At 43.1% G+C, this 13841-nt stretch overlaps 1 long non-coding RNA gene across 4 annotated transcripts in view; it reads right to left on the minus strand.

The window, feature by feature from the left end:
* Nucleotides 1-13841, minus strand: part of LOC145717193 (uncharacterized) — a 94372-nt gene that overhangs the window by 72601 nt on the left and 7930 nt on the right. For all 4 annotated transcript variants that reach the window (XR_014140259.1, XR_014140261.1, XR_014140257.1 and 1 more), the window contains exon 3: nt 2401-2475. This is a non-coding gene — a long non-coding RNA (uncharacterized LOC145717193). The remainder of the gene's footprint in view (nt 1-2400; nt 2476-13841) is intronic.

Genomic DNA, 13841 nt, shown 5'->3' on the forward strand with positions numbered 1-13841 from the left:
GATAAGTGAGAGAATGTATGTGCAAAGGGTCTATTTCTAGGAGGTTGTGCCATCCCTTACAAATTGATACTCAAACAAGAGATTTCACTGAATTGATCACCCCTAAGCAATTGATACAGATGAAATTTAATTAATAAACGAGGTGCTGAGGGGGAGCCGGGTGGCTCAGTCGGTGAAGCGGCCAACTCTGGATTTCAGCTCTGATCATGATCTCGGGGTCCTGGGCTCAAGCCCCACAAAGGGCTCTGCACTCAGTGGGGAGTCAGCTTGAGGATTCTCTCTCTCCCTCTGCCCCACCCCCCCACTTGTGGGCATGTGCTCACTCTCGCTCTGTAAAATAAATAAATCTTAAAAAAGTATAAGAGGTGTTGAGAGTAACTACAATAACTAAAATAGTTTTGGGATATGGGGAAATTATGAAAAGATTGGGATTAACCTAAATGCTGTATGATAATTGATATTTAGGCAAAACACTCTCATGAAACGTGGCAAGCCTTTATAAAGAATGAAAAAATTAAAAACAGGGAGATAGTACAGGGATATTTTATGTATATTTTTAGGTAAATTAGAAAATGTTTCCAGTCCTAAAGATGTCTGACCTCAGATGAGGAAGTCCAACAGAAATTAAAAATCCACACACTAGTGGTGTAGAGAACACCAAAGTTACTCCTTTTTCAGGTCAGACACCAACACTCTAAAGTCTTCTATACAAAAATTGCAAATGAGACAATGTTCGTAACCTGTCTTCTTAGGGTGATACAAAGCTCATGAGGTAAATACCACCTGAACAGCACAAGAATACAAAAGGTGCACGCAGAATTAAGAACTAAGGATCCATGGGATGACCTCAGAACAGAGCTTATCCCATCATAACAGGCTCTGAAATAAAACCCAAAGAGAAGTTTTCAAATGTTTTAAGACACTGATTCATCATTAAAATAAATACGTGGCCCTTCTACACGAGTTTCTCTGAAGAGCACAATGTATATTTAGAAGTACACATTTCAATTTGCTTGCTAAATTTCAATCTCAATTCCTTATACTGTGCTTGTTTTGTACACATATATGAGGATAGTTTGAGGGTAAAGTGAGCTTAGGGGTTGGATGATCCGAGGAAAACCTCAGGAGAAGTAAAATTTACAGTGGTGAACCAAAGTTCTGGAGGGATACTACAAGAAAAGGGTGTGCATCTATTTTCCAAGTAAGATGCCTTAGTAAGTAACAATAAATGGTCAAGGTACGAACTCAGAGAGTGATCTTAAGGGCAATGCCCAGGTCAAGGTTTCCAGAAGAGTCCAGGTATCAAATGTGCCAACGTTAGGTACCAAACTACTCCATTTCATAAAGCAACCAATTCTCAAATATTCTTGCTAGAGAGAACGAATCTAAATAATATGCCCAGTTTTTGACGTTTTTTCCTTCAATTAGCAGTCTACCGTTGTGTTTTTAAAAACATTCTCCCCTTAATTGTTTTTAACAATAAAGATCCCTACACAAAATTTTAATACTGTCATCATCCTGTGAAAAGAAAAATTCCATACCAAAATTGAAAAAAGAATCAGGCTTTCTCCCTCATTCTCTGAAAAAATAATACATAAATAATAATAATAATAATAATAATAAAGAAGAGCTTTGTTTTGGTATCTTCTGATCTTCTAAGCACATGAGTGCTGGAAAATGGAATCACTTAAATAACAACTCGGATTGTTACCCCTCACAAAACAGAGTAATAGTGGGAACATTTTTGTGACTCTAAGGAAGCAAATGTTTCTAATTAGTGAACAAGATCAGCTGAGGTAGCTGCTCCCGGCATCTGCGCCCCTCATTAGGGACGCTATCCTGCAGAGCAAAACAACAGAACTGCGTGAATTCTGTTTGTGAAGGTTGCCACCTGCCGAAGAACACGCAGTACTGCAGCCAGCTTCCAGGGCGGAGCGCGTGGAGAGTGATGGGGGAGAAAGGAAAAAGCAGATAATCCTGCGATCTGGCGACACTTCCGTGCCCAAAAAAGGCAAGCAGGGGGTGGGGCACGGGTTCAGCAGATACAGCTCTGGGAACAGGAGGGTCAGGCTGGAAGGCTTTGTGTGGAGAAGGTACTTCCTGGGCCTCAGGGGGTCACTAGGGTTTAGCAAAGGAGGAGCGCATGGGAAGCGGAAGTAGGTTGGAGGCGGACAGAGAGGTGGGGAAGCCATGATGAGGACTGAGTCCAGTGAGCGGATGAGAGCCACCCGAGAAGAGTGTTTACACCGGGCACTTGCAGGAAGTGACATGAAATGCTGAAGGCCTCGGGTTAGTGCGTTAGGACTCCTCCCCAAAGCAAAGAAGAAACCCCTGAAGGTTCATCAAGGCCTCGGCAAATGAGCCTCAGTTAAGAGCACCGGGATAATCATTTCACAGTACCTATGTGTATCGAGTCCTCATGTTGCACAACTTAAATTCACACAATCCACATTTGCCGGTTACGCCTCAATAAATCTGGGAAAAAATGTAGAATAACAAAAACATGTAAAGAACCAGTGGATTATGGAAACAGAGCTCAGTGAGAAATTACTGTACAGATGGTAAACCTCGACTCTTTGGAAATGGTCTCAAAGGAAATTACTTGGATTAAAGATTGACATAGTGATCTGACAGGTAGAACAGTGATCCTAATACCATCCTGGGCCACCCAGCGCTGGGAGCTACAGCGCCTCTGGCTGCCCCCTCAATCCGTCAATATGGGAGCCCCAACCCTGCCTCCAAGGCACTGAAGCCCGGATTCTGCCCGTTCACGCACCTCTTTCTCTGCTCCCATAAAAGCAATGCTCCCACTTCTACTTCATTCACCTGTTCTAAATATAATAACAGAGACCCAACCATATTCCTGGCACAGGAACAAAGGTGAAGGCAGATATGGCCCCTTCCCTCGTGGTACTTACCATCTAGTGAAGCATGGAGAGAGTAATTAACTACACAAATGCTAGTATAAAAGTTATGAGTACTCTAAATTCAAGGCTGTGAGAGCCTAACTAGGGGCAACTGGACGAGTCCCAGGGCAGAGGAAGGTACGTTTAAGGGGATTCTTACTAAGGAAACAACATTTGGTCAATACGCATTGGTTGTGGCTGCCAGGGGCGCCTTCAGGAGCACCTGCTGCCACAAAGGGGCAGGCAGGAACACGGGGTTTGGAGGCCTCAGGCCTGCTTCCGCCTTTTAACAGCTCTCTTTCTCTGGACAAGTCACTTGAATTCTTAGTCTGTTTCCTCATGTATAAAATGGGGAAAGTAGCAGGAATCAAATGATAAAATACACGGAATGTGCTCAGTGCAATGACTAGAACATAGTATGCCTACAGTACACGTTAGCTGATATTTTGGTATTATTAACCCTCTCTGCTTTCATGCGCGAGTGTGGACAGTGAGGAAGAGGAAAAGGGAAGATTTGCATTTAAAGACCACAATGGCTATATGCTATTTATATGTGATAGGTTATTGAACTTTTAGATTCCAGATAGAACATAGGATCCATTATGACACAGAAGCAAAAACTAATACGATTAGAACTCTTAGGGCGCCTGGGTGGCTCAGTTGGTTGAGTGACTGCCTTCGGCTCAGGTCACGATCCTGGAGTCCCGGGATCGAGTCCTGCGGGGGGCTCCCTGCTCCATGGGGAGTCTGCATCTCCTTCTGACCCTCCTCCCTCTCATGCCCTCTCTCATTCTCTTTCAAATAAATAAATAAAATCTTAAAAAAAAAAAAAAAACTCAGGCACCTGGGTGGCTCAGTTGGTTAAGCGACTGCCTTCGGCTCAGGTCATGATCCTGGAGTCCCAGGATCGAGTCCCGCATCGGACTCCCTGCTCAGCAGGGAGTCTGCTTCTCCCTCTGATCCTCCCCCCTTTCATGCTCTGTCTCATTCTCTCTCTCAAATAAATAAATAAAATCTTAAAAAAAAAAAAAAAAAACTCTCTTAGCCACCTAGCTGGAAATTGAACTGTTATGTTTAACATTGTGTACATGAGAAAATGTGTTCCAATCCAAAATAAATTAGCCAAAAAATCCCTTTGAATACAATGCATTTGTATATTGGTGACTGTCATTCTTTCACACATAGAAGAGTTGTATAGGTGAGAGCAATGTTTTACATACAATGGAAAGCTCCTGAAACATGGGGCAATGCCCTTCCATGGCTGTTGGCTATTCCACCTGGAAAGGACCATAGTGATACCATGTCCACTGGGAAATTGTCATGGAAGTTACAGGACTTACCCAGGGACAGGGAAATGCACCTGGGGCTGAAGTCCCTTAATCAGTTTCCTTTCCTACATCTCTTTAAAAGAGCTGCCCCTAACTAAAGAGGATGTTTTCTCTCTTCTAAGCCTTTTATTATGTTCACAGGACCAGTATATGTCAGGAAGAAACAAAAACAAGCAATTTGGAGAGTTTGATGACTCAGTCCATTTGAATAATTGGGTGATGCAGGTAGATATCTGGCTTAATTTCTTTGAGTAAACTTATGTGAATATTCTGCCTAAAATGAAGTCTGGGATATTAAAATATTTTAACTCTGTTCAGAATGATTTACAAACATGTGAGAAAAACCTATGCACATAAAAGATGGGAGGAAAATGTATTAAAATGTATAAAAACTGGTTGGTTTTGGGTGCCTGGGTGGCTCAGTTGGTTAAGCGACTGCCTTCGGCTCAGGTCATGATCCTGGAGTCCCAGGATCGAGTCCTGCATTGGGCTCCCTGCTCAGCAGGGAGTCTGCTTCTCCCTCTGACCCTCCCCCCTCTCATGCTCTCATTCTCTCTCTCAAATAAATAAATAAAATCTTAAAAAAAAAAAGAACTGGTCGGTTTCCTGTGAAGGTGACAAAAAGAAATGGAAAGACATTCCCTGCTCATTAATTGCAAAAACAAATATTGTTAAAATGTCTATACTACCCAAAGCAATCTACACACTGAAAGCAATCCCCATCTTAAAATACCAACAGCATTTTCCACAGAACTAGAAAAATCCTAAAATTTGTATGAAACCCAAATAGCCACAGCAATCTTGAAAAAGGAAACCAAAGCTGGAGGCATCACAATTCCAGACTTCAAGCTATATTACAAAGCTATAGTAATGAAAATAGTATGGTACTGACACAAAAATAGACACATAGATCAATGGAACAAAACAGAAAACTCAGAAATAAACCCACAATTATATGGCCAATTAATCTTCGACAAAGGAGGAATGAATATACAATAGAAAAGGACAGTCTCTCACAAATGGCGTGGGGAAAACTGGACAACTACAGACAAAAGAATGAAACTGGACCACTTTCTTATACCATATATAAATTCAAAATGTATTAAAGACCTAAATGTGAGACCTGAAACCATAAGTAGCCTAGAAGATGAAGCTGTAACTTTCTCTAACAGCTGTAGCAACTTTTTTCTAGATGTGTCTCCTGAGGCAAGGGAACTAAAAGCAAAAATAAACTATTGGGGCTACCTCAAAATAAAAAGCTCCTGCACAGCAAAAGAAACAATCAACAAAACTAAAAGACAACCTACTGAATGGGAAAAGATATTTGCAAATGACACATCCAACAGAGCATCCAAAATATATAAAGAACTGATACAATTCAATACCCCCAAAAAAACAAATAATCCAATTAAAAAATGGGCAGAAGACATGAATAGACATTTCTCCAAAGAAGACATCCAGATGGCCAACAGACACATGAAAAGATGCTCAACATCCCTCATCATGAGAGAAATGCAAAGCAAACCTACAATGCAGACCCCACCCGTCCCTCGGTCCTGGAGCTGCCTCTAGCTGTCTCTTCTGCAGGTGGGCTCCACAGCCTAACGTCCCAACCCCAACACCCACCCGTGATTGCCGGCAGAGGCCTGGGAGGGGTCACCACCAGGGTTCCCACCAAACCAGAGACAGCATGGCAGCCATCCATCCCTTCCAGCAGCTGGCTCGTGGCCACCCACGACTATTACCAGCGCCACCTGGGCTCCACTTCGAGTAACAGGAAGTGCAGAGTATCCTGGAGAAGCTACACCTCACCACCCCAGGCTCCCCATGGCCCACCTGGGTCACTGGTGGGCAAGCTGCTTCTTTGGGAAGTCCACACTCCCATTCATGGCTACAGTGTTGGAGTCCCCAGAACATGCGGAGTCTCTCAGGCCTCCAGCCGCACGATCACCATGAGGAAGCAGTCTGATAGCCAGCCTGGCAAAGCCAACACCGGGCCCCAGTCCTGAATGGCCACCACCAGGCTTCAAGAGGCGCCAGACTCATCAGAGCCTCCCCCACACCGAGCTCCCTGCTTCCCTCCTGTAGACTCGGTAGGCTACAGCAAGCAGAAAAGCAGTAACTTTCTCTGACAGCTGAGCAACTTTTTGCTACAGTTGGGCTATAATTGTAAGCAACAGTTGGTAAGTAACAACAAGCAGAAACAGTTGGGTTCTTTTATAGCAAAACAGCAAAACACCAAAAAGGATGTTAAGAGAACCCCACTCTGTACTATTCAAGCCACATGCAAGCTTTCATGACACCCCTGGAACTGTGCGCCTTGGAGTTACAGACTCCAAGTTATAAACCTGGAAAACAAACTCCAAGCAGCCAGTCAAAACAAAAACAAAAACAAACCAAACAAAACCTACATGCACTATCTTCTCACACCTGTCAGAACGGCTAAAATCAAAAACACAAGAAACGTGTTGGTGAGGATGGAGAGAAAAAGGAACGCTTGTGCACTGTTGGTAGGCATGCAAACTGGTGCAGCCACTCTGGAAAACAGTATGGAGGTTCCTCAAAAAGTTAAAAATAAAACTACCTCGTGATCCAGCAATTGCACTACTAGGTATTAATCCAAAGAATACAAAAACACTAATTCAAAGGGATACAGGCATCCTACTGTTTATAGCAGCATTATTTACAATAGCCAAGATATGGAAGCAGCCCAAGGGCCCATCAACTGATGAATGGACAAAGTGGCATAAATATATATAATATATACATAATGGAATATTACTCAGCCATAAAAAAGAATGAAATCTTGCCATTTGCAACAATGTAGATGGAGCTAGAGAGTATAATGCTAAGCAAAATAAGTAAATTAGAGAAAGAAAAATACTTCCATATGATTTCACTCATATGTAGAATTTAAGAAACAAAAGAGCATAGGGGAAAAAAGAGAGAGGGGCAAACCAAGAAACAGACTCAACTCTAGAGAACAGCTGATGGTTACCAGAGGGGAAGTGGGTGAGGGGATGGGTTAAACAGGTGATGGGGATTAAGGAGGGCACAGGTAATGAGCACAGGATGATGTACAGAATTGCTAAATCGCTATATTGTACACCTGAAACTAATACTGTAAACTATTCTGGAATTAAAATAAAAACTTTAAAAATACGTTTTCTCTATTTTTCATATTTCCTCCAAAGGGTGTACAAGTTTGACATAAAAAGGAAAACCTTTTACTACATGGGACCAAAAACAATAAATTAAAAACACAGATAACAGATTGAAAACATGAAACTTCTTATAACTGGGGAAAAGGATATTCACTTTCCACAACTCTCAATCATTTCTCCTTATACTCAGGTACCATGGAAATGCTAGAGGAACTGGGGTAAATATTTTTATTTTTTAATCTTATCATCTGGAAGCAGTCCAATTCACTAAAAATCAATTCCCAGAAAACTATTTCAGTGAATTACCAAATTAGAGCAAATTGGTTTTTGGGGGGTGGGGGCGGGGAAGGACCTAAAGCTGCATTGCCCAGTTGTTTGCTAAAATATACCTAATTCACGTTGTAAACAGTAGTACTGGCAATGAGTGGATAGTCCCCGCTTCTCCTACATTTAACTGCTTATTATTTACCTGGAAAGAGTTCAGTGATTTCTAAGGCCATTTCAGTAAAGTGTTAAACTCACGGGGGCTCATAAGAAAGCAGCTCTTTTTCTTACTTTGACGCTAGAACAATACAAAGCACTGGATGCTCAGATCAGGCTCGCCAGATTCAGAGATGTTACCCTGTCTCAGGCAACATAAGCAGCAAGGAGACATCCAGGACCTCTAATCCAGCTTCCCAAGTCCTTTCTTGTGTTGTTTGCCAATATCTAACATATGCAATCATCACTTTCACACACACACACACACACACACACACACACACACACAGGGCTATCTCTGCCATTAAGAAGCTTTTGTATTCCTATAGTTACGTAGCCGTGGTTCTCAAACTGGCCCTAGCACACGGAAGGCAGGGAGAGACTGAGGAAAGAGGCAGAGCCCCCGGGATTGATGGGTGGCGGGTTTAAAAAGCTCGGGAACTTAATTTACGAGGCTTGTCTCCGGCGGCCGCAAGACGAGTAAACCTCCGCATCCCACTGCCGGTCTTTACAGTTTGTATACAGAGGTCTTACCTGGGCTCAGTCACGTATTCAGGCCAGGTGATCTCAACAACACCTTGCTCTCTCTCGAGGCTGTGTCCTTAAAACGGCTCCGGCTGCGGGAACGGTGGGTGGACCCTGCACTCCGAGGACAGGGGAAGGGGTACCGAGCCTCCGATTGCCAGGGGCCCGCAGTCGTGTCATCTGGATGACCTCCCCCGACAATCGCTTCTGTGACTTTTTCCAGGAAGCCAGGCCCCATAAATCCATAGATCCCTGGTCTGTTGATCATGATCAATTCTAGACAGACCAGGTACTTTCTGCTATGCTAAGAATATTCCACAGTTAAGGACTCTCCCATCAGAGAAAGCCATTAGAAGTCTGTCATTACTATGTTTATAAAGAGATTTGACCAAGTCATCTCTCTGGCCAGGGAGTCTCTCAGTAAAAAGAGAACCGGTTGCATGCCTTGTGCCACCTTCCCAGCCGTCAAGAGAAAAATAATTTGTTTATTTGCTTCTTTTCTTAAAAGCTTTTCTTTCTCATTTCAAAAAAAAATGTTTGAAGCAAAAAATACAGATAAACAAAATAATTTAAAAATATTTGAAGTACTTAAATCAACATAATCCCTCATCCCTCTGGGTAACCATCAATAGATTGTTAGATGCTTTTTCCGCCTTTTCTAATAAATGCAGAGTATTAATGAAATGACATCAGGCTAATGGTCCTTGAGACACATATAAATTATAAACAAGACATAGGGTGGGGGTAGATTTCTAGAAGAGAAGTGTGAGGAGCTCTGCTAACCTCCCCAGCAAAACAACCACACTGGTCAAGAATTTTTTTTTTTTTTTTAACTTTAAGTCTCTAGAAATTCTCCTAAGGGTGTAGAGCACTTAGAGAGCCCTTAGAGAAATATTTACTCAAGAAAATCTACTAAAGGACGCCTGGGTGGCTCAATCGGTTAAGCGACTGCCTTCAGCTCAGGTCATGATCCTGGAGTCCCGGGATCGAGTCCCACATCGGGCTCCCTGCTCAGCGGAGAGTCTGCTTCTCCCTCTGACCCTTCCCCCTCTCATACTTTCTCGCTCTCTCATTCTCTCTATCAAATAAATAAATAAAATCTTTTAAAAAAGAAAAGAAAATCTACTAAATTTCAGTACAAAACACAAGAGTTGGTGGCATTGCCCCTCATCCAGCTCAGCATGTTGGAGGTGCTAACCCAGCTGGGGCAGCCCAGAACAGGGGGTTTGCACTCCCCCCAGCTCTAAGTCTGGGGCCACAGGATCTCTCTGGGAGGACCAGGCCACCAGCATTTCTCATCCCCCCACCAGGTTCATGTAGCAGAAGTTCTATCCCAGGCAAGAATAGCTGAGAGGTCCAGGGGTACCTTCTAACACCCTCGAATCATGGGACAGCAGCTCTGTCCCAGGCACACAGGCTAACAATCCTGGGACCCAAATCCCCTTGATCCCCTTGATCCTCTCACTCATAGGCAGATTCCGTGTCAGGAGAGGCAAGTTGAGAAGACCACAAGTTACCCCACCATGCAGCATTCTGCTCAGGAAGCAGGGGTGTCATTCTGAGAGAAGGGGACCGTGTCCCTGCCCCAAGCTCTATGGCGGTTGACCATAGATTTTGCCCAGTAAGAGAGACAAGCCGTAAGAACAGAAAGCTTTGAATCTCTCCTCAAAGGAATGATTTTATTAGGAACAGGGTATGGGGAAGTTTAAGTCTAAGGGCACGATTGAAACAGTGGAGATTTTAATGGTAAGCAATTAAGAGAAGGCTGATAACTTCATAAAACTAACAAGCTGAACTGTATGGATGCCTGGGTGGCTCACTCAGTTAAGCGTCTGCCTTCAGATCAGGTCATGATCGCAGGGTCCTAGGATCAAGTCCCGCATCGAGCTCCCTGCTCAGTGGGGAACCTGCTTCTCCCTCTGCCTGCCATTCCCCCTGCTTGTGCTCTCTCTCTGACAAATAAAATCTTAAAAAATAATAATAATAAGCTAAACTATAGACCAATGGAAGTAAAACAGAGAGAACTAAGACAAAAGACAGCTAAAACAACCCTCCTGGGATCAGAGCAAATCTCAAAGACTGAACTCAAAGACTCACTCCTGAAAAAAGGACCCAAATTTAATTGGACAAGATTGTAGAACAATTTAGGTCCCAGGGCATTGTTCAAAACAGTAGCGCAACCAGCTAGAAATTAGTGAAGACTAATGCCTGGGTGTGATACCAACAGAGAGGGACAGCCTAATAGAGAGATGAGGGAAAGAGACAGCCAAAGCCAGCCCTGCTAAAGCTACTGTCATCCCATGGTGACTGTGGGCATGCCCAAGGCTGTACCCTCTGAGATGCAACATCAGAGGCTTTACCCTAGAGCAGGGAAACCTCCAGCCACGTCACTGAACAAATAAAAAAAGAAATGACACATGAAAGTAACTTAAATCCGAAGGGATAAAGGAAAGAACCAGAAAGTACATAAAGAGGGTTAACATAACAAGTACTACAGTAGGGTTAAAAGCCAGGCTCTATGAAAGTGGCCCTTCCATTAACATTCTAGCTCAATCTTCGGGAGACGTGATCAAGGTAAGGAGTCTGACTCCATGCGGCGAATACAACACTGGGAGGGAGGTGCCTCTTCTGGCCTTTTGCACTGAGTGAATGAGGGTTGGACAGTCACCCTCAGTCTGGCTCACTGTCTGAAACTGACCACCTAAACCCCTGATTCCTCAACAGGTGGAATGTGAATTATGACACTAAGTGTCCATCCATCCGGGCATCTGTAACAAAGATCCCATGTTATAAGCCCACTGAGGGGCTTGTAAATGATAGAAACTTATTTCTCACAGTTCTGGAGGCTGGAAAGTCCAAGATCAAGGTACTGGCAGAGTCTGATGAGGGCTCACTTCCTCAACTACTTTGCTGTAACCTCACGTGGGGGCGGAACAAGGGTGCTTTGCCAGTCTTCTTTAACAAGGGAACTAATTCCAGGCATGAGGGCTCTGCCTTCGTAACCTAATCACCTTCCCCCAAGGCATCATCCCCTAATCCTAATCCTATCATTTTAGGGGCAGGGATTTCAACAAATGAACTGCGTGTGGTGGGCGGGCGGGGGGGCGGGCGGGGAGATTTGGTGTATAGCACTAAGCAGTATTGCTTAATGATTAAGATGACGCTTGGCTGGTAAATTTCATCTGGATTTGGGGAGACTGCAAATGAACTTTTTTTTTTTTTGAAGATTTTTCAAAATGTATTCATTTGAGAGAGAAAGAGTCCGCCAGCAAGAGCAGGAACAGGGGGGAGGGTCAAAGGGAGAGGGAGCCCCAGGCGGGGCTCATCCCAGCACCCTGGGATCACGACCCAAGTCAAAGGCAGACACCCAACCCACCCAACCAACCGAGACACCCAGGCACCCCTGTAAATGATCTTTAAATCAGACAAGGAGGTGCGGGTTCCCCTGAGTGCGGTGATTCTTATAACTGGAATGTCCCTTAGAGACCCTAGAAGCCCACCGAATTGTTATTTAAAAAAAAAAAAAAAATTTAGCAGCTGTGAGATTCGAGGCTTCCCTGCAAATGGCAGCGCGGGCCTTGCCTGCTTTGTCTCTCCTGTCCGGGCCCAGAGCTGAAATTCTCCAAGGTCTCCCTCTGGAGAGGAACACCTGATGATGCTCTGCGCATGCGCTGTGGCTCGGTCCTGACACCCTCCGCCGCAGCCTGGGCCAAGTGCATCCCGATCGTCTTCACTTTCAATATTTGACTCTAACAAGACCCCTGGATGGACACTGCAGACACACAAACAAATGCTTTTCTATTATTTTACAAAAAGCAAATCATACCACCAAGGCTTGCGTTGGCCCATTTTTACAACCCTTAAAATATGATGGCCATCTTTCTGATATTAAATATTCTATATTATATGCAATAACTGCATAATATCCATTGAATACACCATAATTTACTAAGCCTGGTGTTGGGCATAAAGGTTTTTCTCAGTTTTTCTGCTATTTTGAACCACACCTTAAGAAACAAGTATGATACTAAATTGATATATACATGACTCTTCTAAGGATATAATCCTAAAAATAAGAAAGTCACTTGTATGCTGCCTGAATTCAGGCTAGTCCTGAAATTTCTCCAAAATCCTTCTATGACTATCTCTTTGAAATGAATGCTTTTATTCAGTTCTTCAGTTCACTAGGTAAAAGCCTTATCCATACCTATTTTTCAATTATCCGGTACTATATTTGCAAGATTAACTAAGTAGTAAATATTATTTTCCAGAAATTTTCCATAGAATAAATCCACTTGATCCAGGCAAATATACTGCTTAATAGCTTTATAAATCTAACAGTCATAGCTTTTAAGTTAGAGTTAAGGAATAAAATTAAGTTTATAGCCTATACATTTTTTTTCTTGCCAGTTAAATTGAAACAAGGAGAAGTTTCTTTGGTTCCTGGAGCATGTTTATAAACCTCTTCTAAAATTGGAAGTAATTTATGACTGAATGTTCTGTACAATACAGCTGTGTATCCATCTGGCCCTGGTGCTTTATTACCTGATATGTCTTACAGGGCACTTTTAAAAAATTTCTTTTCATCCACAGGGCTTATTTAATTTCCCTTTGCGTCTGGCCTCAATAATTCCAAAACTCTATTTCATCCTCATGGCAAACACACAAAATAAATCCCATAATCCTGCATGCTATCTTCCAGCAGTCATATTTATGAGGTCCATAAATCAAGGAGAAGCTTTGAAAGGGATTTTTCTTATATTTAGAATTTGTTCAATCCCATGCATGAGCTAAACTTCAACTGATATTGAAGTTGGCTTTTGTCCCAAGTGGGAATATGCCTTTTTAGAATCACAGATCTATCTACAAAGAAACTGCCAACATCTTAACAAATGTTTCTTCTCAAAGAAGAGACTGTTTCTAAGAAGGTTACTCACCATATTTCGAGGGGCAACACAAACAGGTCAATTAATTCAATAAGCATTTACTGGGCTTTCTCTGACTTTTGACCCAATAGGAGTAAGAAAACAGTGACCGCCGTTGGTTCCAACAAGACTGACATCTCCTGGAAAGACCAGGAATCCTGAGCCCTAGCAGCCAGGTGTAGGCTGTGGTTAATTATCAGAGTGGACCAGTGAGCGAGGCTCAGTACAGAAACCCTAGACACAGTCTTTGAGGGCCCTCACTCCCACACGCCTCTGTTTCTAGACTTGAGGGCACAACCATGAGAGAGGCAAGAAGATGAAGTTATTTTTAATGCCTTGTATAAGTTCAAATGAGGGGGACCCATCTCCACTGTGAATGCAAAAAGGCAGTATACTTGTGAAATGGCAAATCGTGGATCTTGAGCTCAGGCAAAACCTGAGCAAATGGGGCTGAATACCTTGGAGAGGTGTTGAGCCCAAGAGACAGAGTGAGGGAAAGGCTGCGATCTACTT

Source organism: Leptonychotes weddellii, chromosome 14 (genome assembly GCF_054177405.1).
Source record: "Leptonychotes weddellii isolate Sample4059 chromosome 14, ASM5417740v2, whole genome shotgun sequence".
Classification (NCBI taxonomy): Eukaryota; Metazoa; Chordata; class Mammalia; order Carnivora; family Phocidae; genus Leptonychotes; species Leptonychotes weddellii.